At 45.7% G+C, this 8,734-nt stretch overlaps 1 non-coding gene across 1 annotated transcript; it reads left to right on the forward strand.

Annotated features, from left to right (window-relative positions):
- The first annotated feature begins 6,350 nt into the window (after window positions 1-6,350).
- Window positions 6,351-6,454, forward strand: LOC123856298 (U6 spliceosomal RNA). The gene has a single exon (XR_006793700.1). It is a non-coding gene; the product is annotated as a U6 spliceosomal RNA (small nuclear RNA).
- Window positions 6,455-8,734: the final 2,280 nt, after the last annotated feature.

Here is an 8,734-nt window from a genome sequence, read left to right on the forward strand (position 1 = left end):
CCTGGGCACTGAGGAGAATGAAGACTTCATCATAGCAACACCCGTTCCACATCCCCGGGCTCAGCTCCATCCACATCCCTGATTCAGTTTCTCAGCTCGTTCCCAGTGCCATACTCATCTTGGTTCCCACTCCAAACTTAATTCTCTAAAATATGGGGGGTTTTATTTTATTTAAATGCAATTAACTAACATATAGTGTATTATTCATTTCAGAGGTAGAGTTCAGTGATTCGTCAGTTGGATATAACATCCAGTGCTCATTACATTACTTGCCCTCCTTAATATGCATCACCCAGTTACCTCATCCCCCTACCCACCCCCTCCAGCAACCCTCAGTTTGTTTCCTAGAGTTAAGAGTTTCTCATGGTTTGTCTCTCTGATTTCGTCTGATTTTATTTTTCCCTCCCTTCCCCAATGATCCTCTGTTTTGTTTCTTAGAAATTCCACATATGAATGAAATCATATGATATATGTCTTTCTCTGATTGACTTATTTCGCTTAGCATAATACCCTCTAGTTCCATCCGTGTTGTTGTAAATGGCAAGACTTCATTTTTTGATGGCTGAGTAATACTCCATTGTGTATATGTGTATGTGTGTGTGTATATATACCACATCATGTATATATATACACCACATCTTCTTTATGCATATTTCTGTCGATGGGCCTCTGGGCTCTTTCCATAGTTTGGCTATTGCGGACATTGCTGCTATAAACATTGGGGTGCAGGTGCCCCTTCGGGTCACTATGTTTGTATTAACTTCATTTTACAGGGGAGGAAAAGGAAGGAAAGATGCGTGCCCACTGTCATGCACGTGGTAGGGGCATAGTCAGGAGTCTAACCAGGCCTGGCTCCTCTGAAGACAGGTACCTTATCCTCTTCATTCTGGGATGTCACTATCCCCTCGGCCTGCTCTGGTCCAGCTCATACAGGCCCTTTCATTATCATCACTTATCAGTCATCACTCACCTGGGGACAAACAGTGCTTCCCCTCTCTCCCCAACAAGGCAGGTAGTGGGATCTTCTGAAGTACCAATATGAACCAGTTCCTCTCCTGCTTGCACCCATCCAGGATCCCCAGGGCCTTAGGTTGGCATTCAGACCCCTCACCATGGCTTGTAGGCTGATCTGTCCCCTTCTGATGGTTCCCACTCATGCCATACTCTTTCTTCTCGGACTTCTCCAAGCCAGTCCCTCTGCCTGGAATGGCAGCTTCTCTGCCACTTCAGTTTGCCAGTAACTTTTCATTATGTATTCCAACAATACCCTGCACTTGGCTGGATTAATACCCATCCACTGACCACTCCTCCTGTGTCCTGTCCTGTGTTGGGGCCCCGGCAGGGACCATGACATCCTTGGTCCTGTCTTTCTGGGGCTCACAGTACATGGGGAGGACAGACCCATCCCAGGACAGTGACAGCCCCAGGTGGGTACTATGGGGGAGTCCAGAGGGTTAGGGAGGACTTCTGGAAGAGCCACAGGATCAGCATAAGCAAAGGCATGGGGATAGAGTAAAGGGGACTTGGAGATAGGACTCAAAGGTGATGCACCGGGTCAGAGGTTACCCATGGGCTGAACACTCAGTGAGGCTCCAGGGCGTGTGGTGGGGACATGGGCTGTGACCAGGCCAGCCAGCCCCAGTCCCTGCTGAAATGGAGGTCACACACCAATGGGGAAGAATGCCAAAAACAAACAAAAGAAGCAAAACCAGACAAGCAAATGATAAAACAATCAGAGATTGTAATAGGAGCTAAGATTGTAATCAGAGATTGTAATAGGAGCTAAGAAATCACATGAGTGTTGAGAAAGTGGGGGAGCAGTGGGGGAGACCTAGGAAGCTGACATGGTAGAGGAAGACCCAGAGGAGGGTCACTTCCCAGTTCCCAGACTCAAAAGGGAGTGGTGGTGATATCGAGTTGAGCTCAGAGTGACTGGCACATCCCAGGATGCTGGGATCGAGTCCCGCATCAGGCTCCCTGCTCAGCGGGGAGCCTGCTTCTCCCTCCCCTCCCCGCTTGCTATCTCTGTCTCTCTCAAATAAATAAATAAAATCTTTCTAAAAAAATATTTTATTTATTTATTGCACACAGAAAAAGAGAGAACGAGCACTAGCAGGGGGAGTGGCAGGCATAGAGAGAGGGAGAAGCAGACTAACCACAGAGCAGGGAGCCCGATGCAGGGCTCGATCCCAGAACCCTGGGATCATGACCTGAGCCGAAGGCAGACCCTTAACGACTGAGCCACCCAGGCGCCCCATGAAAACCATCTTGAATCATAAGTCCTATATGAACATACATGGAATTCTGCGTGCAAGTAGTTTGAATGACACTGGGATATTAGGAAGTAGGGCTAGAAACTAATAAAATATGCTGATGGTCTCATCTCAGTGCACAACAACAAAGTGGATAACAGAGCAGACAACAATTGCCCGATGGCTAAATCACCTACAAGATAAACTTTGGTAAAATACAAATTGGCGGAAACCTTCAGAACTTAAAAAATTACCCCAAATCATCCAATGCAAGACAGATTGGATTTCAATGAGTTGAATTTAGTGGATTAACCTAAAGATAGAGAGAAATCAGTATCATTTCATTTGAATGCCACATCTATACAAATACAAAGTAAGTAAAGGCTACCACCTCTAAAAACAAAATAAATGATTTCAAAAGCAGAAAGTGGAGGGAGAAAGTGAGTAGATAATTTCAAAGTGGGTACATGAGGAAATAAATCCATATTGTTGGTAGAGCTAGAAGCCAAACAGGAATAAAACCGGGAATAACTGGGGCGCCTGGGTGGCTCAGTCATTAAGCGTCTGCCTTTGGCTCAGGTCATGATCCCGGGGTCCTGGGATCGAGCCCCGCATCGAGCCCCGCATCGAGCCCCGCATCGAGCCCCGCATCGAGCCCCGCATCGAGCCCCGCATCGGGCTCCCTGCTCAGCGGGAAGCCTGCTTCTCCCTCTCCCACTCCCCCTGCTTGTGTTCCTGCTCTCGCTGTGTCTCTCTCTGTCAAATAAATAAATAAAATCTTTTAAAAAAAAAGTATGACAAAAAGCCATTGGAAGGTTTAAAAAAAAAAACAAAAAAACGGGAATAACTGTGCCGGGAAATGGGGGAGCGAGGGACGAGGTCTCCTTTTTAGTTTGTGCAATTCAGTCCTGTTCCAGTACTTCTGTTTGCACAGCCTATGCGTTATGTCTGCCTTAGAGAACTTTTTGGTGGGTTCAGATGAGAGGAAGTTAGGGAGGGAATATGCTCCTTGAATGCATTGCCCGTGGTTTCCCCCGCTAAAGTTACCTCTGGGAAGATCTCCCTAATTGTGCAAATTAAAAGGTCAGGTTTCCTTAATCCTTTCTGTTATTTAGCACTAATTTTTGTTTCCTTTGGTGTATTGATTTTGTAAACCATTGTAGTTTTGTTTGTTGTATTTTCTGTAGGATTTCTACATTCTGTTACACAGGATAATTGCCTAGAGCAGTTTCTCAGCGGAAGTTTTTCTTTCCTGCTTAAGTCATTTCTGGCAAAGGCTAGAAACTATCTCCTACTCCGTGTGTCTAAATTGCTCTCATTTATCATGGCTGGCCTCGAACTCATCTTATTGCCCTCATACTGGTCCTCATTCAACATTTCCCAAGACACCACTGGAATTACTACTATCCATCCCGTGTCTGGAAGCTGGAAATTTACAGGGAAAGAACAACAACAAATTTAAGATTATTTTCCATTAAGAGAATATTAAGTTCAGGGGTGCCTGGGTGGTTCAGTCGGTTAAGTGTCTGCCTTCAGCTCAGGTCATGATCCCATTCAGGGATCCAGCCCCATGTCGGCTCCCGGCCCAGCAGGGAGCCTGCTTCTCCCTCTCCCTCTGCCCCCTCAACTCGTGTTTTTTTTTTTCTCTCTCTCTCTCAAATAAATAGATAAAATCTTTTTTTAGAAAGAGAGAATATTAAATTCCAACAAGGAAAGGGAAAAAGAAAGGATGGAGGAAAAAAAACCCCAGAAAAACTAAAATAACCTGGAGTTTTCAGATCTGGCCCTGGTTTGCCAGGAGTATTGTTCAGGAGCTGGGGAGCTCAGCGGTGGATCTGGGAGGCAGGGAGAGGCCAAAACCCCAGGGAGAGATGCTGGCTCCCCAGGTCCTGGCTTCATTCCTCATCCCTCTGGTGTCTGGACGCCACTCTCCCTCCCTGTGCTCCAGGATGCGTTCTGCTGATCTGTAATGTGCATTGGTCCACGAGCACAAATAAACCAGAGCAGATGTTTCAGAATCCAAGGCAGAAAAAAAACAGTGATGAGCCAGAAATTCAAGACTGCTCACAAATAGAAGGTAGTTGATGATGGATTGTTCCCAGGACAAGTGTTCTGCCAAGATTCTTGAGAGAGAAATGTCATCCCATGGGGAGAAATTAATCAGAGCTTATTTTTATCTAAACCAGGGAGCAAGTGGCAAGGAAAGCAGGCCAGTTCAACATCAGCAAGTAGCCAGTAAGTCTCTGTCACAGTGATAGGACTAGCCCACTAACGTTTACAGAGGGCTTAAAAAAAGAATTACCTCGCTGAATAAAAATTGTGAGTTTTTCCAAACTGACTTTTAGGAGCGAAACTATCCAAGGCACAGGGAGTTGTATTGCTTTGCTTGGGTGAAAAAATAGAGAAAAAAATTAAGGTAGGAAAAAAATAGTCAACAATGCCGTTCATTACTCCTCAAAAATTTACAAATTACAACTCATAAAAATGAGAAGGAAGAAGTGAGTCCTGCAGACAAACCAAGAAATAGGTATATCGTTTACAAGGCCTAAAACCAGAAAAAGTTCCTGTTGTACTTTGAGGAGTGTACCTAGACCAGGGTGCTGGAGGTGGGGGGATGGATGCTTCATTTTATTTCCATAGTTTGGTGCATCTTATTATTATGCTAATCCCACACATTCCTGCTACTTCATAGAATTGTTTTGGACTCTACACAAGTTGCTGTGAGCCTTTAGGAAGTGAGAATGGGAGGCCAGTTCCCTGCCTGTCTTGCCTTTGGACTCCATGCAAAACCACTTTTCAGCTGTGTGAATTAAGAAACTTAGAGTCTGGGGCGCCTGGGTGGCTCAGTCGTTAAGCTGCCTTCGGCTCAGGTCATGATTCCAGGGTCCTGGGATCGAGCCCCGCATTGGGCTCCCTGCTGGGTGGGAAGCCTGCTTCTCCCTCTCCCACTCCCCCTGCTGGGGTTCCCTCTCTCGCTGTGTCTCTCTGTCAAATAAATAAATAAAATCTTAAAAAAAAAAAAAGAAAGAAACTTAGAGTCAGGGGCGCCCAGCTGGCTCAGTCAGTGGATCATGAGACTTGATCTCAAGGTTGTGAGTTTGAGCCCCACATTGGGTATAGAGATTTCTTAAAAATAAAAGCTTTAAAAAAAAAAAAAGGAAGGAAAGAAAGAAAGGAAAGAAGGGAAGGACGGAAGGGAGGGAGGATGGAAGGAAGGAGAGAGAGAGAGAAAGAAAGAAAAGAAAAGAAAGAAAGAAAAAAGCAATCCTTGAAGCTGAGAATTTACCTGAGTTTATCATGGTGTTTTGATAGTGATGGGTTGTAGAATATCAGCATGTTGATCATTAGATGTTCAAAAAGGAATTCAGTGGGGTGCCTGGGTTAAATGTCCAGCTCTTGTGGGTCTTGATCTTAGGGTTCCTGTGTGTCTTTTCTTTTTAAAAACAACCAGAGAGGGGATAGGGCCCCTGGGTGGCTCAGTGGGTTGAGCATCCACTTCTTGGCTTTGGCTCAGGTCATGATGTCAGGGTCGTGAGATTGAGCCCCGCATTGGGCTCCATGCTCCACACGTTGTCTGCTTGAAAGATTCTGTCTCTCCCTCTCCCTCCTCCCCACCCCCCATTCTCTCTCTCTCTCTCAAATAAATAAATAAATAAATAAATAAAATCTTAACAACAAAAAAAGACACACAAAGAAAGCTGAATACATAGGTATAAATATAGTTACTTGGGGTAAATGCAATATAAAGCAAAGCAAGCCAAACCACATTAATATTTAAATGAAGTATAATTCAAAGCTATAATTTTCCAATGGGGCAAAAGAAGCTCTTCGGTTTGCTGAGTCCAATTCCTGAATAAGATCTACCAACACTAACAAGTTCCTAATCTGAAAGTGTTTATAAAAACAAAAACCGATTCCCCTTTACAATTAGATAAAAAAAAAAAAAAAAAGTGTACCAAGACTTTTAAAAAACTCTGCCTAAAAAATGATTGGGTCATTAAAAAGGATATAGGCACAGGAACATTATTCGCCTGGGTTGGAGAGAGAACACTGTAAGGGGACAGGCTTTGGGTCAAAAAAAAAAAAAATGAATCTTGAGTGCTCGCTTCGGCAGCACCTATATTAAATTGGAATGATACAGAGATTAGCATGGCCCTGCACGTGAGGATGACACACACATTCATGAAGCATTCCATGTTTTTTTTTTTTAAAGATTTTATTTATTTATTTGACAGAGAGAGACACAGTGAGAGAGGGAACACAAGCAGGGGGAGTGGGAGAGGGAGAAGCAGGCTTCCCGCGGAGCAGGGAGCCCGATGCGGGGCTCGATCCCAGGACCCTGAGATCATGACCTGAGCCGAAGGCAGACGCTTAACGACTGAGCCACCCAGGCGCCCCATCATTCCATATTTTTTAAATTAATTTTGAAATAAACTTAGAGTTTCAAAGACAGAGTTTCCATATACCCTTCACTCCACCTCCCCTAATATGATCCTCTTGCATAACCGGAGTACAATGATTGGAACGGGGAAATTAACATTGATGTAATACTGTTAAATAAACTCTAAGCCTTATTCAGATTTAATGAGGTTTTCCACTTGTATCCCTTTTATGTCCCAGGATCCAATATGCTGCACTTCTTATTACGTGTCCTTGGTCTCCTCCAAACTGTCAGCATCTCAGACTTTCCTGTCTCCTGTGACTGACATTTTGAAGAGTAGGTAAGTCACCTGTTCTTTTATAGAGTGGCTTTCAGTGTGGGGACTGAGATTCTGAATTTTTGGTGAGGAGATCCTGAAATTCATGGTGTGTCTTCTCCTGTGCATCATATCAAAGGGCTTGTGATGTTGCTGTTAGGTGTAATCACTATTTAGGTGTTTCATGTCCAGGTTTCTTCCCTGTAAAGTTATTCGCTTTTCCATCACCGGGTAAGTTGCATTATGCCTGTTAAGTCAATTACATTACTTAGATTCTTCAGCTGGTGTGATGGTTATTTTTATGTCAACTTGACTGAGTCCAGGAACGCCAGAGTCTGGTTAAACATTATTTCCGGTGTGTCTGGGAGGGTGTTTCTGGAAGAGATTAGCGTTTGAATAGGTAGACTGAGTGAAGCGGATGGCCCTCCTCAAGGAATAGATTTCTCTGCCCTTACATTTATGATCAAGGACTGGGCAATGCTGCAGATTGCAGAATTGCCTGGGAGCAGCCAAATGACCTCGGGGATTCTCTCAGGAAGCAGATCCTGCCCACCCTGCAGTAAGCAGTGGTAAAGGAAAGGAGCTCTTCCAGCTGGTGGCTGAGCTTCAGCTTGGGGTTTGACAGCTCCTTCATTCCAAGCAGCATTGAGAACAAAGACAAAACCCCATCCCTTGTGGAGTAGACTGGCACATGAACCCCCATGACAGCAGGAGTTTTATTCCACTGGAGCCAGCTACAGAGGTACAAATCCTAACGGCCCCCTGAATAAGTACTTTGAAGTATTACGCATATCGTTGGACACCTGATCCGTGAACTGTGGTCAGGTAGGATGGGGTGGGTGGGAGGAACTGGGGCTCAGCCATCCTCTTTCTCCTTCTCTGCTCTATACTTAGGGGGACTGATGCCTGCAGACTGTTTCCCAGGCTCCAGTGTCAGCTGGCTTTGGGCTTGATTCAGCCTGAGGGGTGGGGTGGGGTGGGGGGACATGGGCAGGAGATTGGACGAGGAGAAGAGAGACCAGGGTATTGTGGGGCATCCCAAGGGGATGGGAGCTGATAGGGTCAGTGGTGAAAGAATTCACCTGAGGCAGAACAAAGGAGATAGAAGTGTACTGAATACACCACAAGGGAGCAGTGGGCAGGACAGCAAAGGAGAGACTGGGTGCCACGAGGCGGTGGTGGCGAGGGGCTATAGTTGTAGGGAGGAGTGAGGGAGTTTGGGGACGTAAGGAATTTTCCCTTTTTTGGTAATCTTAGGGACTGTACCTGGTTGTAATTGGTCAGTTAGGGCCTATGGCTTAATGAGCCTGTGTGCATCAGCTTGGTGGTCGCTGTGGGCCCTTTTGGCTTGCTCAGGTTTCCGTTGCTCAAGCCTATTGCCTAAAAGCAGCCTCCACAGGTATCTCTTTCCTCCGTCCCCCTGCCTTAGCCAGACCTGTGGCAGCAGCTGCATCTCCCCCTCCCCAGCCCCAGCCTTAGCCCCAGCCTTAGCCCCCCGACCCAGTCAGACCTGCCTATTGCAGTTTTCATTGGCGACTCCTTCCCTGGGCTCTGAGAGCCCCACCTCTTGCCTTTTCTTTCCAGTAAAGGGATGGGCATCGTTACCCTCTGCCGCTGATCTGGGTCACCAGACCATGCCCTGCTTGACTCTCAGCTCCTCCATCCCCTGTTTAGCCAGTTCTCTGTATTAAATTCCTCTGTCATAAATACTTGAAGTGATTCCTCTTTTCCTGGAGAGACCCTGACCGAAACAGATCTCTGTAGAAAGCCATAGATTCGTGAAAC

This window comes from Mirounga angustirostris, unplaced genomic scaffold (genome assembly GCF_029215605.1).
Source record: "Mirounga angustirostris isolate CCGP_5_RB_7025 unplaced genomic scaffold, mMirAng1.0.hap1 SCAF_16, whole genome shotgun sequence".
In the NCBI taxonomy this organism is placed as follows: domain Eukaryota; kingdom Metazoa; phylum Chordata; class Mammalia; order Carnivora; family Phocidae; genus Mirounga; species Mirounga angustirostris.